The sequence below is a fragment of the Vulpes vulpes genome, chromosome 16 (assembly GCF_048418805.1).
Source record: "Vulpes vulpes isolate BD-2025 chromosome 16, VulVul3, whole genome shotgun sequence".
Lineage (NCBI taxonomy): Eukaryota > Metazoa > Chordata > Mammalia > Carnivora > Canidae > Vulpes > Vulpes vulpes.
The window spans coordinates 57,459,106-57,486,596 of NC_132795.1; the positions used below are offsets into that span (position 1 = coordinate 57,459,106).

Genomic DNA, 27,491 nt, shown 5'->3' on the forward strand with positions numbered 1-27,491 from the left:
TTGGAAGGTGCCTCCTACAGGGCGATGAAGCACTGTACCAGGTGCACAGCACCCGAATCCAGGCAGTATTTCAGCAACCCCTCTTCACCTCCTTGGGTGAGCGCCTTTGTGCAGTGTGCGACCTGAACAAACATACATGGCAGCCCTGCCCAACTCTATCTCCTAAACTTGTACCCTTTAAGGCAAGACATACCACCTCTGACCTGGGTCGAGTTGCCTTCTCCACTGATACTCCTTCCTTCCAGTGGATGAGTGGTTGGATGAGAATTATAGAATCAGAGGAATAGAGGAATCATTAAATCCAAGTCCCTTGTTTTATAGGTGAAGGTAACTGATAATCAGGGTGTGGAAGGGATGGCTGAGGATACATCTTGATTCTCAAAAGGAAACTGTTAGCTCACTGGCCTCCCCACCCCTGGTTCACCTCTTGCCCCAAAGGGGTTTGACCTCAGGCCCCATCCTCAGTTCCTGGGAATTGTATCCCACATGGCAAGAACATCCAGGCCGCTGCCAGGCCCTGACAGCTGCACTGCTTCATTTCCTTTCCTTCTCAGGATGGCCAAGAGTTTGGGCTGCACCCTACACGCTCAGCAGCCTGCCAGCATGCTTCTCTGGGGGTCACGCTGGACTTTTTTTTTTTTTTTATCTTGTGACCCTGTGGTTGGGATGAAATGAATTAAGCATTTGAGGAAAGGCACGCCAGATCTCGGCGTGCACCGAAGGCTTGCTCTTTCCTCCGTCCTCTCCATGGCCCTCTGGCTTTCGGATACAGGTGGGGCTGTTCTCCTCTAAGATTCCCCAGCTTAGGAAGCTGGAGGGACCTCACACTGTCTCACTGGACCTGATGCAAGTGTGGCTAGAAGCGCCAGGACACTGGGGGACCCGTGGCCCCCCGAGGCTGGGCGGTGGGGTGGTCCTGGGGCGACACGGGCGGAGTTGTGGGTGCAGGATGGAAACGATCCACGGTCTGCCTGTGGCTGTGCTTCGGGCTCAATGTCAACCCTGGTTGTTGGTGAGATGTGGGGGACCGGCCTCCCCAAGTCCGCACTGGCTGCTGTGTGGCACAAGCAGAGAAAGGACCCGCCCCAATCTGCTGCTGTTGGGAGCCCCCCGCGCCTCCCCCACCCCCCGCGCTGGTCTGCAGGGAGCCCCCTCCTGTCCCAGGTCAGAATTCCAGCTGGAGACTTTCTCTGGAACAGGGCGGGGTGCTGCCTGCTGCTCCCTTTGCCTTTTCACCCTCCTGCCCTGCCGGTGACCCGGGTTTATGGGGCCGCCTATCTCCTCCCACAGCTGCAAGGGGGACCCTTATCTCGGCACTGATTACACTCGATGGAGCACAAACACCCGCCCTCCGGCTCGGCAGGAGGGCCACATGGGGCTCTAATTGTTTTATGGGCTCTTCACACTCAGAGAAGAGGGGAGACGTGCGGGCACATGGGGCTGCTTCCTGGGGCCGCTCTTCCACAGCTGCTGCCATGGGAACCCCGCCCGAGTCCCCAAAAGGCCCGGTGTGGGGGTCCGGCATGGGGAGGGCACCGAGAGCCATCAGAGCTTCAGAGGGGTTGAGAGAAAACCCTCCGGGACCGGCCTTGCTGTTTGGTAAAGGGGGCGGGTGGCTCCCCCCAGAGCCACACGGAACCCCCACCTTGCAGGTTCTCAGGCCAGGCCCCCCATTGCCCAGGCCCCAGGACTCGCCTGTGCCCCCCACCAGACCAGCCTGTCACCACCACCATCAGGGCACCTCCGTCATCCGCCACACTCCCAAGGGTGACCTCCGTCATCTCCCGGTGCCGGCAACAGTGGAGGAGAGGGTGGGATGGGGGCGGTGGGAAGCCAGGGTGAAGACCCCGGGGCGGGGAAGCTGGGGCACCTGCCCGCGATGACACAGCCGCACAGCGGAGCTGAGACTCCACAGCCCTGCAGTCCGGTCCCACCTGCGATGCATTCTCCTGCCCCTGCCTGTGCCCCCCGCCGCCTCTCCCTCGCTCCTCTGCTTCTGTGTCTCACACACACACACTCAGGCACACACTTACATCATTCTTGGGTCTTTCTCCTGATCTCTCGTCTCCATGTCCCTCAGCCTCTGTCTTGCTCACTTCCTCTCCCTTTGCTCCCCCAGTTCTCGCCTGGGGTCCGCCCGCTCCCCCCTCACCCCACCACCAGCCCTGACTCTGTCCATCTGTCCATCTCTTCTCCCTGTCTCCTCGGCTGTGGCCGTGGTGTGGGCGCCCCCCTCCTCCCTCCCTGGAAAGTCACCATGCAAACTCTGCAAATTGCTTTAATGAGAGGGTCCGAGAGCCACCCCTGCGGGGCTGTGGTGTCCTGTCCCCTCTTCGAGCAGTACACCCCTCTGCCCAAACCCCGCCGTGGCCCAATGACACAGGAAGCACCTTCCCTGGGTAGATCCAGGCCTCGCCACGGTGCCAGGGCCCCCCTTGACGTCCTTGACCACATGTGCATTCCCTGCACTTGACGGTGGCCCAGGGTGCCTGCAGGAACACCTTCGTACCCATTATCCCAGCTCATCTTCGGGTCTGTGGTGATGAGACTGTGCGGCAGGTCCTGCAGGGCCGTGGGCTCTCACGGCACAATGGGCTGGGAAGCTCCGTCCTCAGGGGCCCCCGCTGCACCAGCCGCTAGCTGCACGCTGTCTCCTGGAAGGCTCACACCAGCACTCCTGCTGGTGCCTATTCTTTTTTTTTATTTTTTATTTTTTTATTTATTTATGATAGTCACAGAGAGACAGAGAGAGAGAGAGAGTCAGAGACACAGGCAGAGGGAGAAGCAGGCTCCATGCACCGGGAGCCCGATGTGGGATTTGATCCCGGGTCTCCAGGATCGCGCCCTGGGCCAAAGGCAGGCGCCAAACCGATGTGCCACCCAGGGATCCCTGGTGCCTATTCTTTTATACGCTTTCCCGCCACCCACTGGGAAACTCATAAACAAATTGGAAACAACTAATAAGCAGATCCTTGATGCTACCATGGACGGTGCCCTCTAGAGTTATGCAGTGCACAACCTGCACAAATGTACGTGGTGGCTCTAAACAACAAACCTGTGAGGGAGGGATTATTGCCTGAATTTTGTGCACAAGGACGCTAATTCTGCTGTCATGATCTTAAAACAGCAGACTGCCCTTTCGGCTCCTACAAGCCTGTGGGTCCCCTAGCCTGGTCTTCCTGGTCGGGGAATGTCTGCTCGGTTTGGAGCTCACTAGCAATCTTGGATTCTCAGCCTCGATTGTGTTCATGTCCCCAGGTTCCCATAGTGTGGTGTGAAGGACCCCAGACTGGGGGGCAGGAGATCTGGCTGAAATCGAAACCACCGCTTGCAAGCTGTGCCAATCTCGGGATTTACTATAACCTCTGTAAGCCTCAGCCTTCATATCTATAAAAGGGGAATGGTGGTCCCATTTACCTTCCCCGCAAGGCTGCCTGAGGATTGAGGACGATCGCAGAAGGGAAGGTGACTAGCATGAGGGAGGCATTAAATAAATGTTTGGTGAATAAAATAACGAATGGATAAATAACCTGCAGTGGGAGGAAATGGGTTTAGGAGATCAGATCAAGATCCACGGCTTCTCGGTGAATGTTTGTGCTCGGAGCACGGAGGGCTGGAGCCTTAGAGCCAGCAAGGTGCTCCTGTCGCGTACCCACCCAGTCTTTCAGTCCCCCCGGGGACAACCATCCTGAGCTGCATTTTCTGTTCTTTTTTAAAAAATTTATTTTTGATTAATTTACTTATATTTTTAATTTTTTATTTGAGTGTAGCGGACACACAATGCTACACTAGTTTTGGGTATGCCATAGAGGATTTGACAAGGTCACACATTATGCGATGCTCATAGCAGATGCACTTTATGGTCTTGTGATGGCCTCCAGGCTCGTATTAAAGAGCCCAGAATCTTCTGGAAGAGACGACTCAGGCCGCACTAAATTTTTTTTAACACCCAGCCGTCCTTGTGTTGGAGGGCCCCAGGATCCTTCAGCTCAGGCTGGAGCCGGCCAGGCTCCTCAGGTGCGGCTTGGGAGGCCTGGGCGAGTGCCAGGTGCTGTAAGGGGTGACACCTGGTTTGCCTCACCTTAGTCCCGACTCTGGCTTTAGTGGCGTGCTTTCTCCCCTGCATTTTGCTCTCAGGGAGGTTTCTTAACCTCTGGTTCTCAAGTTAAGTGTCACTTCCTCCGGGAAGCCTTCCTGGGAAATCTCTAAAGTCCCTCAGGTCCCCCTAAAACATCCCTCCCCCTAGCTTGCCCTTTACATCTCTAAGCAAATGTTAATTTACTAATAATGCTGGTTGGGTGTGGCCAGCTCAGCATCACTGTCTCTCCTTTCACCGCAGAGCAGAGGCTGGGAGCTGCAGTTTCCCAGAATCCCCGATCCCAGGACAGTCCTAGGGTAGATGTGTTGCACAGGAGAGAAAAGGGGCCGGTATTCTCCAGAGGCATGGCAGCCAGACAAGGGCACAGACACGATGCTGAAAGCGGCTCGCAGGTGAGCTTTTTGAGAGGCACCTCCATCTGGGGTACAGGCCGAGTCTCATGGGTGAGTCTTAAAAATCAGCTCACCGTGGGGTGGCTCCCCTGCCCTTCATTCCCGCTGCCTTCCAACGATGGGCAAGCCTGTGTATGGGAATAGTGTTAATATCTATCTCCTCCCATCCCCCCACCCCCATCAGAGGCTCCCTGTGGCCAGGGTCACCATTCTGTCCCGAATGGTTGTATCCTGGAATAGTAGTCTAACCTGAAATAGAGTCCGCAGGGTCCCATTCAACAGATTGGAAGGCTGAGCCCCGGGATGGATCGCAAAATGACAGAGCCACCATCAAGGGCACATTCTTTCTTTGCTGCCAAAACAAGAGATGGTGGGAAGAAATGGAATAAATTCAAAACAGCTTTTGAGTCACTGTTTCAGATGTTACCCCCCAAATCGAGATGCTAGTCACACCGACTTCTTACTAACCACAGACTTCCTCACTGACACCGTTGAGTTATTATCACCACTTTCCAGTTGACAAAATTATTTCTTATCTTTGTGTTTTACAGGTATAGCAATAAAAATTATTGTCAGGGGTATTATTACAATTTTAACCACTAATGGAATTATGATGCCTGATGGAGTATCGGCACCAAAATGTACTTCCCACAAACGTGTGGGAACTTTTTATTTATTATCTCTGGGCTTTACAGTTACCATAGCAATAAAATTCATACTCACCAGCATTATTACCATTTTCAACTAATGGAATTATTATTTTTGTTTGTGGTTTTAAGCCTTAGAATAAAATGTAATCCCATCAACAGAACTGAAATGTTTAATGTCCTTAAATGCTACCGTGGACGATCAGCAGAATAACAGAACTCCTCTAGACTTACCGTCACCCTGCCTTTGGCTGTGGGGTCTTTCTGTGTCTCTCCCACGGGATCCACATTTGTTAGGGGGGCACTTGGGGCCTTCATTCATTGTACGAGCGTTTAGTAAGTAGGTCCCGTGCTACGAATGGTAGAGACTTCAAAGACAAATAAGACAGCCTAGTTCAGCTTAGGAGCCACCTGAACATGAGTTTGAGTCTCTAGTCTGGTGGGTGGCTCTGGCAAAATGTCCTGACTGCCTGAAGTTTCTGTTTCCACATATATATTTAAAAAGAAAAGGGCTTCAACAGATGAATGGATAAAGAAGATGTGGTGTATATACACATGGAATATTACTCAGCTGTCAGGAAGGATGAATGCCCACCATTTTCTTCAACGTGGTTGGAACTGGAGGGTATTATGCTGAGTGAAGTAAGTCAGTTGGAAAAGGACGATCATCATATGATCTCACTCATTTGTGGAATATAAGAAATAGTGAAAGGGATTATAAGGGGAAGGAGGGGAACTGAGTGGGAAAAATTAGAGAGGGAGCCAAACCATGAGAGACTCCTACCTCTGGGAAATGAACACAGGGTTATGGAAGGGGAGGTAGGTGAGGAGTTGGGGTGACTGGGTGACGGGCACTGAGGGGGTCACTTGATGGGATGAACACTGGGTGATATGCTATATGTTGGCAAATTGAGTTTAAATAAAAAAAAAAAAAAAGAAAAAGGAAACCATTCCCATCACTCAATGTTGGGTGAGGATTAAAGGTGGCTCTTTGCAGTATGCTCTGGAAAACGCTTGGCGCAGAGAACATGCTCAGTGAAGGATAATCGCTGCTGGGTGGTTGTGGGGTTTTAAAATTTATTTTATTTTATTTTATTATTGGATTTCAATTTGCCAACATATAGCATAACACCCAGTGCTCATCCCGTCAAGTGCCCCCCTCAGTGTCCGTTACCCAGTCACCCCCCCCACCCGCCGCCAACCTCCCTTTCCACTACCCCTTGTTCATTTCAGTTATGGGTTTTTTAAAAAATATTTTTCTTCTCGATTTAAAAAATATATTTTATTTAAATTCAATTTGCCAGCATATAGTATAACACCCAGTGCTCGTCTCATCATGTGCCCTCCCCAGTGCCCATCACCCAGTTACCCCATCCCCCCCACCCACCTCCCTTTGTGGTTGTTGGTGTTGTCCTAACCCAGCCTTATCTCCCCAAAGATCTGCATTCTAACTCGGGGGACACTTTACGAGTGTGATGTCCGCTCGGTGGGGTCCCTTTGGAGAGCCACCTAACCCAGCCAGGGCGACACCAGTCACCTGCTGGAGGTGACTCCTGAGCTGAGTCCTGAAGATGGATGGTGTTCCCGCTCAGAGAGAAGAGGAGGGAGGGCTTTCCAGGAGGCCAGAAGAGCAAGTGCGGAGGCCAGAGGGCTGCTGAGAGCACAGTGCCTGGGGTGGGGGAGGCAGGGGCCCAGCGTCAGCAGATAAAGTACAGTGGGCTTCCCATGGGCTCAGTGACCCCCATCGGGCCACTCTGTGACTGCGAGCAGCTCCCCACATCTTCCTTCCCAGTGTATGAAAACCCATTAGGAGTAACACGCGGAGCTCGGAGAGCCTGCAGGCTGTCTTCGGATGAAGGAACACATTATCGTATTAACTAATGACATGAATTAAAATAAATTAATTAAATAAATGGCATAATGAGATTAGTGCATTTATTGTTTAATTATCCATTACCACTATTGATAATAATGATGGCTTCTGCCTTCATGACAGGTGACGAGTTTGTCAACGAGCAGTGGAAGGTGAAGCCACGACGGAGTCACACGGAGGCGGGAGGTCAGAGTGTGGCTGGGATGGGGGTGGGGTGGGGGCTCCTGGGCAGCCCGCGCTCAGTCCGGTTTCCTCACCTGTAGAAGGGCCCAGGGCTGCCCTGCATCCGTGGGCAGCAGTGACATCCTGGAGTTACGAAGGGTTCCCGCCTGAGTCTGGGACGCCCCCAGGACGGAGCCTGGGGCAGAGGCTAAGGGGTGAGTCCTCTGTGTGGGGGCCTTTCTGTCTGGCTCGGCAGAGGACACCCGGCCATGCAGCCAGAACAGCCATCTCAGTTGATGCCGGGCACTGTGGTGGCATCTTCCCCCCTTAGACCCGGTCCTCGTATGGACTTCTCTGACTTTCCATGCTTGTTCTTCTCAGTCCTCAATCCCGAAGGAACTACCCACACATAGACCTTTGGGGGAAACCCAGGCAAAGGACTGGAGTCTGGAAGTGGCCCCTGAAAGCGATTGTCAGGATGATGTTTTGGAACTGTCACCTGCTGAGGACAGCTGCCTCCGTGCTTCTCAGAGATGCTGGCTTACTCTCCTCCAGCCCTGCCCGACTCCCCAGGTGTGTTCCCTGTTGCCTCAGTGAAGGGCAAGTCTGCCCATCTTGCATGATAAATCCAGGAAGACTTCCTGCCCCCTAGGTCTTCTGGCCTCGTTCTCAATGCCGGGCCAACACAGCTCCTGTGTCCCCACCTCTAGTGCGGAGCATCCTTCAAGGGGCCATCCCCGCCGCGGGTCACCCCGGCTCCAAGTGGCCTTACCACAGCAGAGAATGCCTTGTTATAGGTGGGTGAGTTCAGCAATAGACCCTTCCCTGCCCATCTTCATGTTTCCCTTCCGGGGCCCTTACTTCTCAGCTGAGGCTTGCAGCTCCTTCAGTGTGACAACTGCCCCCACCCAGGGTGGCCACCTGACCTCTCAGCTGCTTGGGCTGTGCTGAGACCTGACGCTGTTCATGGTCCAGCAGGCAACGAAGGAGGAGTTGTGGGGGCATCAGCTGGTGAGGCATGGGCCTCAGGGGAGGGTTGGCAGGGTCTGCAGGCCGGGGGAGCACCTCTCCTCTAAGAAAGGGGTAGGGAGGTTCCTACCAGCCTGGCGTGTTGGAGGAATCTGGTTCGATGCTCTCGGGTGGGTTCCCCAATCTGTCCCCATTGGGCTTCGCTTAGTCCCCTGAGGTCGTAGGAGGCCGGTGGCTATGCATCTAGCTTCCTTCCACCTTGAGTGAGATCCCAGGCCCTGTCTTCAGCGCACCATGCCCCGCAGTGGCAGGAGGGGAGGGAATCCTATGCTGCCGCACAGGGAGCATGCCTCTGCCCTGAGTTGATAATTGGCTGATCTGGGCTTGTCACTGGCTTTCAAGGTTTCTTGAGCCATTAAGAAAAGCTGCCTGACTCCACAGTCTTTCTAATTATTCTCTCCCTGAGCCTGGTCAAGGGCCACAGCCACGGTATGGCTCAGAGTCTCATTGTCCATCTGTGTCTTGTCCTGGTCCACCGCAGGTGAGGGCATGAGCAACCGTGATGCTGAGTTCCAGGGGTCCTTGGCAGTCCTGGAATGTCATCCTGAGGTTGGCTTTCTAAGGCCACTTGAGTTCTGTCATGTGTTCCTGCAAAGGTTGGTGTGTGGGTAGCTTATGTGGGAATGTGATCCAGGGAGGAGGAGTGAGGATTTGGGGGAATACACACAGGGAAGAAGGAAAATCCACACAAGGACCTGTTATCCTTTCGATAAGAGTTTGGCCATCTTGGGACAATGGGTCCCGAAGTACCTTCTAGAGCCTTCTGGGTTAGGTTCGGAGCCATCTGCCCAAAGAAATAGAGGGAAGTATCTATCCACCAGACCTGTCTCTCTTGGTCAAGAATCATCCGGTGGGGTGTCAGCTGCCCTGCACGCAGACTGGGTGTCCCCCAGGCACCTGGGGACAGGACGTGGGAAATGTACTGTCAGGGGCACACTTGTAAAACTGGCCAAGGCTGCGAGGCCCTGCTTCCCACAGTAGAGATTGGAGTAAGAGATGAGACCAAGAAGATATAGAAAGTGCTTTGCAAAGTGCTTGGTACAAACTGAGAGCACGATTTTAAAAAGGCAGTTATGATTTTGTATCCCCAGTAACTCGCATCCACTAAATAATGGATGAATGAACGGGAACAACAAGCATCTGGCCCTTAGTAAGTGGGTCTCATGCATATTTAAATGGCTCAGCTCACATGCCAGCGGAACGTGAGCATGGAAGCTCGGCCAGGTCTCTGTCCACATTCTCCCAAGTTGTCTGGGCCGACGGGACTTTCATCTTCTTCTGGAGAAGAGGTTCTGGCCCGTGGCCTCTGAGGACCTCACAGCGACGGGCTGCCCCCGAAGAGCACAGCTGAAGGAGTTCAGGCGCCAGGGTGGCAGGGTAGCGATCGTGTCTGAGGCTCCCCTGCCCGAGTTTGAACCAGATTCTATCACATATTAGAACGTGTGTGTGCAACGCCTGCTCCTGGGAAGAGCAGCACATACACCTACTTTTCCCTCTTCCTCCTAATAAGTGCAACCGAGGACCCTGATGTTAAGTAGACAACAAACATAACGAGACCCGGGGAGGTGGAGAGAAGAAGGCAGACTGGCTGGGACTTCAGAAAGGGTACGGTCAGGAGATCCCTGGGAAACGTCAACCTGGTTCTGGGACCCAGGGATGATATCTTTCAGAAATGAAGGGAACCTGGGACATTCTCAGGTGAAGGGGAATGAAGAGAATTGTCACCAACAGACCCCCTGTAAAGGAGCGATAAAGAAGTTCTCTAACTGGTGTTAAGGCAAGGTTGTGGATTGGGGGAAGTGGGTATGGTACAAAGGGGCAACATGAGGGATCCTTGCGGTGATGGAAGGTTCTGGGTTCTTGGCTGTGACATTATTTTGCAAGAGGACACCATTGAGGGGAACAGGACAAAGGATATACAGAATCTCTCTCTTATTTCTTATAACTGCATGTGAAGGAAAATCCTCCAAATAGAAATAAGAATGCATGACCTTGGGACTCCTGGGTGGCTCAGTGGTTAAGGGTCTGCCTTTGGCCCAGGGTGTGATCCTGGAGTCCCTGGATCAAATCCCACATCGGGCTCCCTGCATGGAGCCTGCTTCTCCCTTTGCCTGTGTCTCTGCCTCTCTCTCTCTCTCTCTCTGTGTCTCTCATGAATAAATAAATAAAATCTTAAAAAAAAAAAAAGAATGCATGACCTTGGGGATGCTTGGGTGGCTCAGTCAGTTAAGTGTCTGCCTTTGGCTCAAGTATGATCCTAGGGTCCTGGGATCGAGCTCCACATCTGGCTCCCTGCTCAGTGGGGAGTCTGCTTCTTCCTTGGCCTCTCCCCCTGATCGTGCTCTCTCTCTTTCTCTGTCAAATAATAAATAAAATCTTAAAAAAAGAATGCATGACCTTGGGCAAGTCACTTCTCTCAGCCTGTCTTTCCCATCTGTGAGGCAGAGACAGCAGGAGGCTTCCCAAATGTAAAGTAGAATCTCTAGAGTGTCCTTGGTGGTAAATAAATGAAATAAAATGAGATAATTACACAGAACAGCACCTGATCCAGGGCAATTGCTTGTTATATGTTAATAATAATTGCTACAAACAGTAAAAAGGACCACTTTGCACTGGTTAACATGTTAAGCTTTTCTCAATCCTTCCGACATCCCTGCGAGGCAGATGCTACCAGAATGGCCATTTCATAGTCAAGGACTGGAGCTTCCCCAGGTGCCCAGGGCTGCACAGCTAGTGAGAGGCATGTGCATGGTTTGAACACGCGCCTCCTTGCTCCTTCTGCCCAGGCTCTGGCCCACGTTGCCATGCAGCCTGGATACTGCCTTTTCCTCCAAAAAGGAGTGATTTTGTTATTGGTGTCCCTTCTCCCTGGAGTAGTGATCATGAGGGTCTATGGTGTGTGCCTTTGACTGGATGAGGCCATGCCCTGTGCTCCCCGTCCTGCCCTACTGTGCAGCCAGATCCCAAAGGTTGGAGTAGGTGGAGGGAGGTTTGAAAGTGGGCAAGACAAGCAAGCCTGCTGAGGTCCTGGAGCCTCTGACAAGGACGTAAACAGTGGGGGGAGTTGATTGGCCAAGGCCCGGAAAGGTGCCCTGAGATGAGCACTGGCAAACTGAATTTAAATAAAATAAATAAATTTTAAAAAGGTGCCCTGGGGGCTTAGGAGAGAGTGAGCCAGAAAGACATACCAGTGCTCAGCTCCACATTTCCCTCCCTGCTGACACTGTGACCTTGGGCAAGTACCCTCACCCCCCTGAGCCTGTGTCAAATCCATTGGAAAAACAGAACCCGTGTTGGCATCTGCCCTGAAGACCAGATGAGGTTCTGGCAGTTAGCACGCTGCACCACGGCTGGTACATAGTCGACGCTTAATAAATGTTCTCTCCTTCCGCTCCCCTCAGGGGGCTGTTTTAAGGGAGGTAAACCTCCCTGCCAGGGTCAGAGAGCCCGGGTGACTCTGTGGCTTGGGAAAGCAGAGACCAAGTGGGGCTAGATGTTTCCTGGTACTGAAAGGAAGCCTCTTTCCTCTGTGCTGAGGGTATGGAGCCATAGAGGAGAGAGGGGTGAGGTGAGCTGTCCAGACGGGCCTCTCGGCCCAGGTTTCTGGGAAGGAGGCTCAAGCCTGAGGTCTTTTTTAGAAAGCCAGCTATATGGCTCAGGGAATGAGAATCTTATAGCAACAGCAATAATAATAAAAATAGCAACCATAAGGCAGGCACTTAGCATGAATAGCAGGCTAGTTTATCAGCAGAGTACTCAGCAGGCACCAACTAATTAAAACTCCTCCAAGGTAAGCAGTTATTGATTTGTTAGGCGAGCTGAAAAGAAGTCCAGGTGGAGGCACTCGCATCATCCAGGCTCTGAACAATGAGCCAATCTAGGCCACGAGTTCCTTGTCTTATGATGGCTTAGTTCCCAGGGGCTGGGGGCACCACTGAGCCCCTTTGCAGGGATTGCAAAGATTGTCTTTGACTGCAGAGAGGAGCTGGCCATGCTTGCCCTCCAGAGGAGGGGAGAGAGCCTTAGGTGCCACAGGGCCAGCAACAGTGACAATATCATGACCTACTGTGAACTGAGCACTTACTATGTGCCAGGCAGTGTCCTAATTCTTACTGACATTATCTCACTGAATGTTAGCCACACCCCTATGAGGTACAGACCATTATACCCATTTTACAAATAGAGAAACTGAGGTTGTGAGAGATGAAGTCATTTCCCATAGGTCCCATAGCTGGTAAAGGAGGGACCCTGTCTCAGGATTTCTAGAAGGTTTTGCATGTTCATGCAACGCGTCTTGGTCCTTAAGATGAACCCCTGTGCTAGGGACCTGTGCTCATCTTACAGATGGGGAAACTGAGGTTCATGAGGGCCAGGGCATCACTGATAGGCGGCGGGACTGGGACACAGTGGGCCAGATTCCAAGGCCACTCCTCCTTCTCCTCCTGGACCCTGAGACAGGAGCAAAGAGGACCTCCAGCTGGAAGAGCAAGTTTCAGTGTTGGCTCTGATGTGGAGAGCTTGTGACCCTTGCTCAGTGTGCTTGTGCTGGGGCCAAAGCCCCAGGTGCAATTCCCCAGTGGCCCTGGGAGCTCTGGTCTCTCCCCCGGCCTCTGCCTGTGCCCCCGAAAGTTAATTCTGAGTCTATAAAGTGGTTTCCTACTCTGCACGGTAGGCAGCTGAAGCAAACAGGTGCCTCACCCCGGGGGGCAGACTCACCCCTGACCTTAGCATCTGATGCCCTTCCATGGCCTGAACCCATACAGTGGGCTCCTGGCACCCACTACTGGAGGGAGGGGGATGGCCAGTGAAGAGGGGCTGAACGCCCCCCGGTGCCTCATACCATAGTGGGCACTTGTATTCCCTACGAGGATGAGAGGATGATGTTATGTCCAGTGTCCCCAGTGTAGGGGAAGGAGTCCCCCAAAGACATACAGCAGGCGAGTGAAGCCGGCTTCGGACCCAGGCTCACCTGCTCCCCAACCCACAGGCTTGACAGCCACGCTCCCCGCCTGCTCTGGAAATGGGGCGTGCACGGCTTGCCAGTGATAATAAAAGCTGACATTTTTGAATGCTGCTTACATGGCAGGCAGGGCCTTTTTATGTAATCCCCGCAACGACCGTATGCGGGAGACGTCACTGTGGCCATTTCACAGATGAAGTGTTCAAGAGAAGCAAGTGAATAGCTTTCCCAGTGAGCCAGAGGCCGGACTTGGGACTCAGAGCGGCTCCGAGACCCAGCTGGACTCATCATGCTGACGCTTTTTTATCTCTGCTCCTGACACTCAGATGCCTCCCGGTGTCACCTCTCCACAGCCTCCCAGCTTCCGACCTGCTGTTCTGGCTTCAAAGTCAGGTTTCCTGGCTTGGAGCAGGGAACGGGCCATCGTTGCAGCTCAGCAGTCAAGTGACCCGGCCATTGAGCTCTACAGGAGCTTCTCAGGGGCTTCTCAGGTGCAGCCTGAGGTCGAGAACCGGATGGAAAGGATCTAGATCTCAGCACTGGACCCCTCTCATGAAATCCTTGGGTTCGGTGCCCTGCCTTTACCCTAGTCACTTCTGGTCCAAAAAGCTGAAGAGATGGGACGAGGAGGGCCGGCGAGTCAGGCTGAGGGTGGAGGCTGGAGCCTGAGCTCCCGGGCCCAGAGCAGGGCTCACGCCTGGCCCCTGCCTGCCTGCAAACCTGCCGTCTGGAACGTGGGTTATCTCCGGCTAATCGTCGGTCCCCGCTCCTAGGGCTTTGTCCTCTGTCCCCTGGGCTGCTTCCCTCTGGTCAGGCACAAGTCAGGGCCTCCAAAGAACCTATAGCCAAGGAGTTGTGGAAATAACACAGAAAGAGGCCTGGTGGGGGGACAGTTGTCACGGTAGGGGAGGACCCTGCCGTCCCCCAAACACACTAACATCTGTACCTTGGAGTAAGATGTGGGGAGAAGGCGGATGGGCCGGGATAGCGTCTTTGTTACTGAGTGAGCTGAGCTTGGAGCGTGTGGCTTAATTCCAGAGGCCAGGGTCTGCCAGCCCGCCCTGCATGCTCAGTCCTTCCCTGTATTCCCCCACGGACAGGGCTCCCCAGGGAAGAGCAAGAGGGCTCATGCCCTTGTGGTTCTCAGGAACCTGGGAAGAGGAGGTGGGGCTGCTGCACAGGCCTGGCCTCCCCTTCCAAACATGTGAGGGCAGGGGCCCGGCCATGCAGTGCTGATGTGTGGCCCTCCGGCGGAAGGCAGGGGTGGTAAGGGTTCCTTTCTTTATCGGAGGGTGTAGGGGGTGCTTCTTGAGCACCTGTGTGATGCAAGAGTGTGTCTGCAAAGTGGTGGGTGATACTTGGTGCCCCAGGACGGCTGAGGGTTCCATGAGGCTGACCCAGTTCTGCTAAAATATCCTGCCCCATAGATGCAAGTTTAGAAGAATGTGTGGTGTCAGAGCTCTGGACCTGAGTTCTAGTCCTGACTGGGCTATGTGTGTGGCCTTGGACCTGCTCCCTCTCTGGGCCACAGGCCCCTCCTCTGTAGACTGAAGATCATCTTACAACCTGGCTCATTTCTCAGTATTGTTTGAGGTCACTGAGGCCACATGGCAGGGACATGCCAGGGGTTGCTGCAATCCTGGGTCAGGATTTGGGACGGCTGCTTCACTGTCAGGGCTCTGCAGTGCCTTACTGGGGGGGCCTGGTCCGGGTGACTCGTCCCCCCTGGGACCACGGTGGGGTGGGGGTGGGGTTCCCGCTGAGCAGCCCCAGGACGCCCTGCAGCTGTGCCAGCGCCACTTTATAAAGCTGGTGGGTGCCCTCCACTGCGGCTATGCCCGGGAATGTGTTTTCATCCTGCAGCCATAAAGCGGGATCAAGGAAGAATTTACAGTCGAGGCTGTAAAGTCATAAGAGCAAAGCGGCTATTTCGTTGGGTTCAGGTGGAGGTGAGCAGTTCAGAAGTTCAAGACCTTCAGGTGTTTCCTGGCAGCTGATAATCCTCCCCGGGCACCGGACCCGCTGGTGTTCCCGCTGCAGAGGCTTCTCTCCATGTGAACGAGGGGGCTCACTATAGACGGTTCCCAGCTGGGACTCATGAACACCCATGGGCTTGGTTGGTGCCCCCAAAACAGGGCACTGGGGTTGAGTGCCACCTTCCTGGGCTCTCACCTGTATGCTGTCTGCAGACTATGTCTTCTCTGGTTCCTGCCCCTCTCTGAGCACAAAAAAAGGAAGGGAAGAGCACGGCCAGAGAAGTCAACCGAGCCCTGCTGTGTGGGGTCACAGGCCTGGGTTCATGTCCTGGCTCCCACTTCCTGGCTGTGTGACCTTGGGCAAGTCTCTGTTCCTCTCTGGGCCTAATTCGTCATCTGTTCATGGTGAGGACAACACCTCGTCTAACTGAGATCATATCCTATGTAATGGAAGAAGCTCCCCAGACTCTCCTTTGTCATCTTTCTCATCTCTCTTGCAGGGCCCTCCACCCTCTAGGACTCAGAGAAGTAGATCCGAAGGGCCCTTGCTTGGGATGATTCCAGGAGAGATGCGTGGGGTGGAGCCTCTGGTGCCAAAGAACTGGGTTCTAGTTCCAGCCCGCACACTCCCTGGTTCTGAGACGTCTGGCAAGTTGCTTCACCGGAGTCCTGGTTTCTACCTTCAGAGGGGGCAGATCTTGGAACCAATATCCTGGGGCTGTTCTTCTGGACACCCCACTGGCTGCTGCACCTGTTCTAGAGGCAGTCTCTGAAAAGTGCCGAAGTAGGGGGGTGATGCCTGGAATGGTGGGGGGAGGCCTTTCACCCGCTAGGAATCTGGTCTGAGGAAGGCGCTTGCTGTGCATCCTACTGGGGGTTACCCTAGTTTTAAAAGAATCTGGGTGATGGGCAATGAGGAGGGCACTTGGCGGGATGAGCACCGGGTGTTATGCAATATGTTGGCAAATTGAACTCCAATAAAAAAGAAAGAATCGTGTCAACGGCAGGACAGATTTAGTGGGGTGGTCAAAAAAAGTGTCCAGTCGCAGAGACTTTCATGTTCAAATCCTCTTTATCACCACAAGAGTCCAGCAGTCCCTTTGGGGCCCCTTTAAGGCAGGGGTTAGCACATCACAGGCTGGGGGCCAATGCGGCCCACTGCCTGGTCTTATAAGTGAAGTTTTCTGGAACACAACCACACCCGTTCACTTATGCTTTGGCTCCTTTTGAGCTACAACAGCAGAGTTAAGTCCTTGCTGTAGAGACTGTCAGGCCTGCAAAGCCTATTTACTACCCCTTTATGGAAAATGTTTGCAACCCCTACTCTGGCAGCTTGTGGGGTGTTGTGGCTGGTCTGAGGGTGCTGGGATCTGAGCTCAAATCCGTGGTCCTCCTTCCTCAGCGAGGAAGCTGAGGGCCAGTGGCTTGCCCAGGGCCACATGCCCCTGAATGGCTTCTTAGGGTCAGGGCACAGCATGGCCAGCTCAGGACTGTTCTCACCCAGGGATCACACCAGAGAGGGGGGACAGTGGCCATGCGGCAACGTCCTGCCAGCTGGGCCCACCAGGTGTGAGATGCGGTTGATGCCCTGGTTCCTATCCCCTCTTTGTTTCCTCACGCCTCACAGCAACCTCCCTGGGCAAGTATTTGTGTCAATAAATGCTGAATGGAATCCCCACTGCACGGCTGCGGTTCCCACAGCTGCCACTGGCAGGTTGGGGACTCTGAGCCCCGCCTGCTGCCTCCTGGCTTCTCCGTCGGGGTCAGAGGCCTCAGGGTCCCTCTGCACCAGAGATGCAGGTCAGGGCGAGCCGGGTACCCCTGGGGAGTGCCCTGGACCCCAGCCCGCACTCTAATCCTGTGCCCTACGCTCTGGATCTCACAGAACTCTTTAATGACACCTCCTTGCGAGAGTCCATTTGGAGCATTTTCCTGTCATAAAAGAAGTTGTGCTGGTGGCATGCCAGCACTGGCTGCGTGAGCCTGGGCCTTCAGCGGAGGATTCCCTCACTCCTTCCTCTCACTCCCAGCAAACCCGGGAGGCTGCTTGTCCCTGGGGGGCCCCGTGAAGAGCACCCAGATGCCTTTTGCAGAGAGCCCGGCTCAGGCCATCAACAGGGGGCCAGGACCCAGCTGCAGGGAGGTCGTGTTTCTTTGTCCTCCCCATGGGATCCGGGGGTTGCAGCGTGAGGCAGTAGAGGGCAAATGCTGGGCGGCCAGACGGCCCTGGGTTTGAACTCTGAAATTGTCCCTAGCTGTGTGGTTTAGAGCCTGCTCCAAGACCCCCCGGGCATCCCTTCCTGCACCGGCAACTGAGGTCCACGCGCATTAGCCCAAGCATGCAACTCACCTGTGCCGGGGGTTTTTCCAGATGTCAGCAGCTGCTACGTGACTGAAATACCATGATTCCCCCCCAAGGGATCTGGGCCCCACCAACCCTCATTTGGCAGTGACCTGTATCCTGGCTCTTGTTCTTGTCCACAGTCCTGGCTTCCAGGCCTTTCTCTCCTCTGGGGCCATGAGAGTGGGCTGGCTCTCTGTCCAGAGTCCAGAGAGGGGCCGTGGGAGGATGGCATTCGGCACACGGGGTGGAGATCGGCTCCCTGTGGGACTTCTACCCTGGTCTTGCCAGAGGCTTCCTGCACCGTCCAATTGCCCTCAGCCCCCGGTTTGGTCGTCACCCTGTCACACGTTCACCTTTGTGCACATGGCACAATGACAGTGAAAGAATTGAGGAACCATGTGAGAAGCTGCTTTCTCATCTGATGCCTCCTAGAGAGGGAATCCAGAGAGCACAGGGGTGTCTGTTTTGTCTGCTGTCCAACCCCCCAGCCCTGGCGAGTCTTGGGGACACAGTGGGTGCTCAGTGAATGGTGGAGGGAAGGAAACAGTTTTCTTGCCCCTCAAGGTCTTCCAGGTGGACTGAGTAAAATTGGCAAGAGATAGATTCACAGGAGAAAGAGCCAGAGTTTTACTACATGCACAGGGAGGCCCAATAATGAAATCGAGATCGAAAGAAATGACCAAGGCAGGTGGTTTGTATACTTTGTAGACAAAGAGACAATAACTCTGTGAGGAATTCACAGGTCCAAGAACACTTAACTCTAGGAGGCTCAGTTAGTGAGGAATTCTCAACAGCATTTGGACTGGGGTCACGCAGTCGTAGAAGTAACCAGGGTTGTTTCTACAGCCTTCTCGGCTCTAAATTTCCCATGTCTGGGGATGGGGATGTCTCTCTACCTCCTGCTTTGGGGTGGGCAATCTTCACATGGGAGATTTATTTCCTGCTTCCAGGGGGATAGAGGAGAGTCCGAGTGTCCTTTCTGCACAGATCCTCTCTTACGTGACTTTTATTTAAAGAATCAATATTCCCCGGGGTGCCTGGATGGCTCAGTCAGTCAAGTGTCTGCCTTCAGCTCAGGTCGTGATCTCAGGGTCCTGGGTTCGAGCCCCACATCGGTTCCCTGCTCAGCGAGGAGTCTGCCCCTCCCTCTGCTCATTCTCTCTCTCTCTCTCTCTCAAATAAATAGGCAAAATCCTTGAAATAAGTAAATAAAAGAATCGATATGCTAAAGCGGCACATTTTGGGGGTGGCCGCCCTTGGCCCCTACAAGGAATAAACCTCTCCTTCCTGGGGGTCAATTGCAAATCGAAACTGAACTTTGCTTTGGAGCTGTAAATGCAATTTCAGAGATCATATGCTGGATAAGAAAACAACTTTGTCCCGGGCTCGGTTGCATCCGTTGCATCGTTGTGAAATTTTCAAGGAAGAACCTAAGCCCAGGGAGTCCGAGGCCCTGGAATTTCACACCCAAGTCTGTTTGAGCCCAGGTCCCTTGCCACTTGCCCACCAGCCTTCTCTTCCTGCCTCTGGGGTTTTGCTCAAGCTGATCATCCCCCCCACCCCACCCCTGCTGGAAAGCCGGACCTCCACTTCTCTCCATCTCTGCCTCTCTCAGTGTCTAGGAATCTATCCCACCTGCATGAAATCTTTCCAGGCCCCTCAAAGCATACAATCATTTCTCATCCTTTACTGAACTCCTTTGGCAGGATTACTTTTGCCACACTTTCATTTTTTAAATTTTTATTATTATTTTTAAAAATTTAGTTATTTCTTAGAGGGAGAGAGAGCATGAGCAGGGCGAGGGGGAGAGGGGCAGAGGGCGAGGAAGAGAGAATCCCAAACAGACTCCCTGCTGCACACAGAGCCCAACTCGGGGCTTAATCCCAGGACCCTGCGATCACGACCTGAGCAGAAACCAAGAGTCAGATACTTAACTGACTGAGCCACCCAGGCGTCCCTGCCACACTTTCAAACCCTTACCTCAGGATTTAGTTGTCTCATCGCCTTCTTTCCTCAACCAGGTGCCATGTATCCTGGAGGCCATGGGTCACACCTTCCAGTCCGAGAGTGTGGCCTGGGGTGGGGCACATGGGAGCTCAGCCCCAGATCTCGGCACTAGTGCTGGAACACTCCTGTGTGTCGAGGATCATACCAAGTTGGCTTGTCCATTGCCTTATTGGGCCCACAACTCTCTTATTGCCCTCACTTCATAGGTGAGGACTTTTAAAGAAGCTTGCACAGCTGGGGAGGTGGTGATCAAACTAGATGCGAGCTTGGGACTTCCAGGGTCTGGCACTTAAGCCGTTACACTCAATGGGTTCAAACCCACAGGGATCAGCAGGATGAGGCCTGTCCTCTAGTTCCTTCATTTCTTGGACTATGGCCACTTTGACAAGAGGAAACAAAAATGGTAATTATGTAAAGTGATGGAGGCATGAACTAAGCACCTGCTAGAAAGAGCTAGGGCTTTGGAGACAAGTGGTCTTGTGCTCCAGAGTTTGCTTCACTATTCTCTGCCCTTTGACCTCAGGCATGCTGTTTTTCCTCTAGAGAGCTCTGTTCCTCTTCTGCAGAGTGAAGACAACAGTAGCCACCCCACAGGGCCATGGAGAAGACCCCGTGAGATGCTCTATGGGAGGCACAGTGCCCGACACCTGTGATTTGCTCTCCCATCCACTCCTTTTTAATGCTTAAATCACTTTTAAAGTCTTCATCTGATTTTGATTGTGATCTTTATAGATTTGAGGATTTAAATAGCTTATAATGACTGTCCCATATAGGTTTGTTTTTAATTATTTAATTTTTTTTTAAAATTTAAATTCGATCTGTCAACATATAGTATGACACCCAGTGCTCATCCCATCACATGCCCTTCTTAATGCCCATCACCCAGTTATCACATCCCCCACTCACCTTCCCTTCTGCAACCCTTTGTTTCCCAGAGTTAGGACTCTCTTATGGTTTGTCTTCCTCTCTGATTTTTCCTCACTCAGTTCCCCTCCTTCCCTTATGGTCCTCTACACTATTTCTTATATTCCACATAAAACTGAGATCATATGGTGATTGTCTTTCTCTGATTGATCTATTTCAGTCAGCAAAATATCCTCCAGTTCCATCATGTTGATGTAAATGATGGGTATTTGTCCTTTCTGATGGCTGAGTAATATTCCATTGTATGCATAGACCACATCTTCTTTATCCATTCATCTGTCGAAGGACATCATGGCTCCTTCCACAGTTTGGCTATTGTGGACATTGCTGCTATAAACATTGGAGTGCAGGTGTCTCGGTTTTTCACTGCATCTGTATCTTTGGGGTAAATACCCAGTAGTATAATTATTGAGTCATAGGGTAGCTCTATTTTTAACTTCTTGAGGATCCTCCATACTGTTTTCCAGAGTGGCTGTACCAGCTTGCATTCCCACCAAGAGTGGAAGAGGGTTCCCCTTTCTCCACATCCTTGCCAACATGTAAGTAAAGCCTAAACTAAGCAGGAGAAGAGAAATAGTAAAGATTGGAGCAGAAATCAATGAAATAGAAACCAGAATAGTAGAATAGATCAATGAAACTAAGAGCTGATTCTTTGAAGGAATTAGCAAGATAGATAAATCCCTAGCCAGATTTATTAAAAAGAAAAAAGACCCACATGAATAAAATCATGAATGAAAGAGAAGAATTCACAACCAACATCAAGGAAACACAAACGATTTTAAGAACGTATTATGAGCAATTCTATGCCAACAGATTAGGCAATCTGGAAGAAATGGGTGCATTCCTGGAAATTTATAAACTACCAAAACCGAGACAAGAAGAAATAGAAAACGTGAACAGACCAATAACTAGCAAGGAAATTGAAGCAGTCATCAAAAACCTCCCAAGAAATAAGTGTCCAGGGCTGGATTGGCTTCCCAGGGGAATTCTACCAAACATTTAAAGAAGAAATAAAACCTCTTCTACTGAAGCTGTTTCAAAAGATAGAAATGGAAGGAAAATTTACAAGCTTGTTCTATGAGGCCAGCATTATCTTGATCCCAAAACCAGACAAATGCCCCATCAAAAAAGAGAATTATCAACCAATAACCCTGATGAACATCATGGATGTTAAAATACTCACCAAGGTACTAGCCAGTAGGATTCAACAGTACATTAAAAGGGTTATTCACCACAACCAAGTGAGATTTATTCCTGGGATGCAAGGGTGGTTCAACATTTGCGAATCAATCAACACAATAGATCACATTAATACACATTAGTAAAAGAAAAGACAAGAACCATATGATCCTCTCAATTGATGCAGAAAAAACATTTGACAAAATATAGCATTCTTTCTTGATTAAAATCTTCAAAGTATGGGGATAGAGGGAAGATACCTCAATATCTTAAAAGCCATCTATGAAAAGCCCACAGCAAATATCATTCTCAATGGGAAAAAACAGAACTTTTCCCCTAAGGTCAGGAACATGACAGGGATGCCCACTCACCACATTGTTCAACACAGTACTAAAAGTCCTACCCTCAGCAATCAGACAACAAAAAGAGATAAAAGGCATTCATTCAAATTGGCAAAGAAGAAATCAAACTCTCACTCTGCTCAGATGATATGATATTGTGTATGGAAAACCCAAAGATTTCACCCCAAATTGCTAGAACTCATACAGCAATTTAGCAACATGGCAGGATACAAAGTCAATGCGCAGAAATCAGTTGCATGTGTATACACTAACAATAAGACTGAAATAAAAAAAGAAATTAAGGAATAGATCCCATTTACAATTGCACCCAAAACCATAAGATACCTAAGAATAAACCTAACCAAAGAGGCAAAGGATCTGTAACTCTAAAAATTACAGAACACTTTTGAAAGAAATTGGGGAAGACACAAAGAGATGGAAAAGCATTCCATGCTCATGGATTGGAAGAATAAATATTGTGAAAATGTCTATGCTACCTAAAACAATCTACACATTCAATGGAATACCTATCTAAATACCATGGACATTTTTCACAGAGTTGGAACAAAGAATCCAAAGATTTGTATGGAACCAGATAATACCCAAATACCTAGAGGAATTTTGAAAAAGAAACCAAAGCTCAGGGCATCACAATTCCAGACTTCTTGCTGTACTACAAAGCTGTGATCATCAAGCAGCATGGTTCTGACACAAAAACAGACACATAGATCAGTGGAACAGAATAGAAAACCCAGAAATGGATCCTCAACTCTCTGGTCAACTAATCTTTGAAAACGCAGGAAAGAATATCCACTGGATAAAAGACAGTCTCTTCAATAAATGGTGTTGGGACAATTGGACAGCCACATGCAGAAGATTATACTATATGCAAAGATAAACTCAAAATGGATGAAAGATCTAAAGGTGAGACAGGAATCCATCAAAATCCTAGAGGAGAACACAGCAACCTTTTTGACCTCGGCTGCAGCAACTTCTTGTGAGCCACATCTCTAAAGGCAAGGGAAACAAAAGCAAAAATGAATTATTGGGACTTCAAGATAAAAAGCTTCTGCACAGCAAAGGAAACAGTCAACAAAATTAAAAGGCAACCTACAGAATGAGAGAAGATATTTGCAAATGAAATATCAGATAAACGGCTAGTATCCAAGATCTGTAAAGAACTTATCAAACTCAACATCCAGAAAACAGTCTGGTCAAGAGATGGGCAGAAGACATGAACAGACATTTATCTGAAGAAGACCTACACATGGCCAACAGGCACATTAAAAAAATGCTCCACATCCTGTGACCAGGGAAATACATATCAAAACCACAATGAGATACCACTTTACACCGGTGAGGATAACTAAAATTAATAAGACAGGAAACAACAAATGCTGGTGAGGATAATTAATTTATTTTTAAGATTTTATTTATGTATTTGAGAGAGAGGGGGAGAGAGAAAGAAAGAGAGAGAGGGAGCATGCGCATGAGCTGAGGGGAGGGACAAGCAGACTCTCCACAGAGCAGGGAGCCCGACTTGGGGCTCAAACCCAGTACCCTGAGATCATGATCTGAATCAAAGGCCCACTTAACCCACTGAACCACCCAGGCCCCTCCCACAGTGGTTTGTGAATTGGTCCAAGTTATGTAGAGGAGAAATGTCTTGTAGCATGTTACCTGGACACAGGGTGACAGAGGCAGAGAGATCCAGGTTCCATTCCCAGCCTACATTGACCTTACACTGACTCTGCAACCACATGCAGCTCACCCACTTGTGGAATCCTGGACTCTTTACGTGGGAGTGGAGGTAACAGAACTCATCTCATTGGGTTATTTTCCCCCTCATCCCACCTCGGCGACCTAGCTTTACTGAAATATAGTTGACATGCAACATGTATAAGCTTAAGGTATGCAAGGTGATGATTGGATACATGTCTATATTGCAAAACAATCACCACACTAGAGTTAGTTGATACCTCCATCCCCTTGAGTCATCATCATTTTTTTGGGGGGGGGGGGTGAGAACATTTAACTATAATCGTTAGCTATAGTCACCATGCTGTACATTGGATCTCCAGAACGTGTTCTTCTTCTGGCTGGAAGTTTGTACCCTTTGACCAACCTCTCCCCATTTCCCCCATGTCCCCAGCCCCTCATAGCCACCATTCTACTCTGTTTCTCTGAGTTTGGCTCTTTTAAAGTCCACATATAGGTGCTATCTTATAGCATCTGTCTTTCTCTGTTTGATTTATTGCACTTAGCGTTCATTGGGTTAAGGATGAAATGAGATAGTGAAGGTAAAGCAGTTTGCATGATGCCTTGCTAAATAGTCATTAGGTGCTAAGGATCATTAGTTTTGATAATAACAGTTATTCCCAATTCATGCTGGTTATATTATATAAAGAATTCTCAAAATGCGATAGTGAAAAACCAAACAATTCAATTAGAACATGACTGGCATTAGATGAAGAGCTCTCACCAGAGAAGATATACAGAAGGAAGGCTCAAGGAAAGATATTCAATGTCACTAGCCATCAGGGCAATGCAAATGCAAACCATGTTGGGATTTCACTACATATCTATCATATGGGCTAAAATTAAAAATAGTGACAACATCAAAGGTTGGTGAGGATGTGGAGAAGCTGGATCGCTCATATGTGGCTGGTGGGAATGTAAAATGGTGCAGCCATTCTGGAAAACAGCTTGGTAGTTTCTTGAAAAACTAAAATGCAACCCAGCCATTGCATTCCTGGGCATTCCTCCCGGAGAAATGAAGACTTAGGTTCACACAAAATCTGTACTCACATATTTATGGCATCATTATTCACAATAACCACAAAATGGAAATAATGCAAATGTTTCCCAGTGAGTGAATGATGAAGCAAACCATGGTACATGCGTACAACAAAAGGAGCAGACTACCCGCACATGCCATAGCTCGGGTGGATCTCAGAACAATGCCGAGTGAGCGAGGCCAACCCCAACAGATACATGTTGTGTGATCTCATTCCTATAAATTATTGAGAGGACCGAAGTACAAAATGGAGAGCAGATGAGTGGTTGCTAGGGGTTAAGGATTGAGCGATGGCAGGAGAGAAAGACATGGCTACAGAGGGCCACACGAGGGATCCATGCGCTTTGGGAAATGTTCTGTACCTTGACTGTGTCAATGCCAGTATCCTGGTTGTGATACTGTACTCTAGCTTTTCAGGTTGTCACCACTGGAAAAACCGGGTAAAGGGTACCTGAGATGGTTCTGTGTGATTTCTGACAATTACACGTGAATATATAAGTATCCCCAAATAGAAAGTTGAGTTAAAAACTATGTAATCTATTCCAAGAATTGTGAGTGATTTTAAGTGGCTGGAAAGAAGTGGTGCCTGGAAGGCTTTACCAGAGATGAGGCTGGAGAGGTTTCCTGGGGGCAGATCACAAAAGGTTGTGGGGGTGGGGGGGAGTCTGGACTTACTGCCTGGATGTCTTGGGAAATGCTGGGGTCACAGAGACACTGGAAGGTTTTCAGCAAGGGGGTGTTTTTGGAGGCTCACTCCAGTAGTGCTGTAGCCAGGTACTGAGTGGGTGATCCTGGAAGCTGGGAGACCAGCTGGAGGTGATGAAGTCAGAAGCTGGGTGAGGACAGATGGCCAGGAAGGATGGCCTTTTGTGTGGCATAGAAGGGTTTTTTAAAGACGCCTTCTAGAAATCCCCACTGGCATCTATGTTAGGGCAAAAAGGCTGACAGCTCCTTTCTCTTCCAGGTCAGCGGGGCCGAGAGAAGAAACCATCTGAATACAGCAGGCCGGCAGCCCCCATCCGCTGTGGAGTGCCAGCTCCTCTCCTGTGCCTTTTGGGACCAGCTGAGGAGATGCAGGTGGCTTTACCCCCACTGTGGGGGACCCTTGGGGAGCACAGGCTCACCATGCCTAGGTGTGGGTTGAGGGGGTGAGGGAGAGGTGATAATTGTCTTCACACATCACCTCTGTGTTGTTGGAGTCGCTGCAGCAAACATGCCATCCTTTTGTCATTAAAGGAAAAAAATCAATAAAATAAATAAGAATGGGAAGAGTCTAGTTCTCTTTGCACCACCTTGTGCTCCTGGGCAAGGCCCTTTGCCTCTCTGCCTCCCCATCCCCCTGAAGTAAACTAAGAGTTGGCATGAGAGACTTTTCAGGACAATGATCCCCACCCTGGTGTCCTCATAGGGTCGTCTGCGTGCTCACTCCCAGGATCCTCCCCGGGGAGGCAGGGATGGCATGCGCTGTTGCCTGTGTGCTGCTCCCAGAGGGCTCTAGACCAACCTTCTCACCCTGGCCAGCATGGCAGTGACTCGATGGGACCCAGAATGAAGTGTGTCTTTGAGGAAGGTTCAGACGCAGCAAGAGGCAGACCTGCCTCTGAGCATAGCCTTGGGCCCCCTGCATTTCCTGGACTGTTGGCTGAAGACCCCTGGACATCCTGTCTCCAGGAAGGGGCTCTTTCTCATGGCAGGGGGCTGTGGGTTCTATAGCGCTAGTCAGGGGCAGCACCGTCCCCCTCCACTTGGCCCACAGACTCTGGTTTTGATGTTGGTGCCTAAAGCCTTGAAGAGAAGGATTAGCCAATCTTCCTTTCTCATTCTACAGATGGGGACACTGAGACCCAGGGCTGTGGGGGCCATTGTCCAGATGCATCCAGCAGGGGAGGAAAGTTTGGGTTTGAATCTAGAATCTTCCCATGGCTACCCTAGAATCCTCCTTCCTCAGCCCTGGACTACATTTTCTCCCAGGGCTTGGAAACAGTCTGGAGAATGAGGAGCAGATGGCCACCTGGAAAGCAAAATTGCTAAGCGGGGCCCCCACATACCACCTGAACCGTGTGACCCACCCCACCCCAGCCCCCAGTGAGCATCCAGGTGACAAAGCATCTCCCCAAGTTTCCCTGGAGGGCAGTGTGCTTGAAGATCTGAGTCAGGTTAATTGATGGAATATCTTTAATTCCGGTTTTAAACTCATCGGAAGCATTTTGGGCACCATCCTCCTGTCCTTGGAAGGGACCAGAGCCAGTTGGCAGACGGCGGGGCGGCTGGGTTGCCTCAGAGGTGGTGGTGAGCTGGGCTCGGTGCTGCGGGGGTGGGGGGGGTGCTCCACGGATGTGGCCTGATCTGGCGTTGGGGGTGCGCTTCCAGTTTATCAGCACTCAAGCTACAGACGGCATCTCTCTGTGGGGCCCAAGAAGCGGGTCCCCCCCCTGCTCTTCAAAAAAGGTCATGGGGCAGAGTGGGCCTGACCGGGGGAGGCGGGATGCAGAGGGAAGGCTGTGGGCAGGACGCAAGCAAGGGGGCTGGCTCGTCTGTGGGCAGAAACGGTGCAGTAGTGGGGAGGCGGACTGGGTGCTGGCCTGCAGAGTACAGGGAGCCTTCGGGGTCTCCAGTGAGGGGGGCTCCTGCCAGGAGCAGGGCAGCCTGTAGGGAGCCGGGTCCTGCCCTTTCTGGAGCTATCTATCCCATCTTTTGGTGGATAGATCTTTGGTCGTCTGGCCACGGGTGCTAGGGGCCCCCTCGCTGAACGATGCTTTCA

General features: G+C 51.2%; 1 long non-coding RNA gene across 1 annotated transcript; it reads left to right on the forward strand.

Annotated features, from left to right (window-relative positions):
* The first annotated feature begins 3,258 nt into the window (after positions 1–3,258).
* On the forward strand, positions 3,259–10,389 carry LOC112929161 (uncharacterized). The gene is made up of 4 exons (XR_011997809.1): positions 3,259–4,491; positions 7,135–7,746; positions 7,826–7,970; positions 8,684–10,389. It is a non-coding gene; the product is annotated as an uncharacterized lncRNA (long non-coding RNA).
* Positions 10,390–27,491: the final 17,102 nt, after the last annotated feature.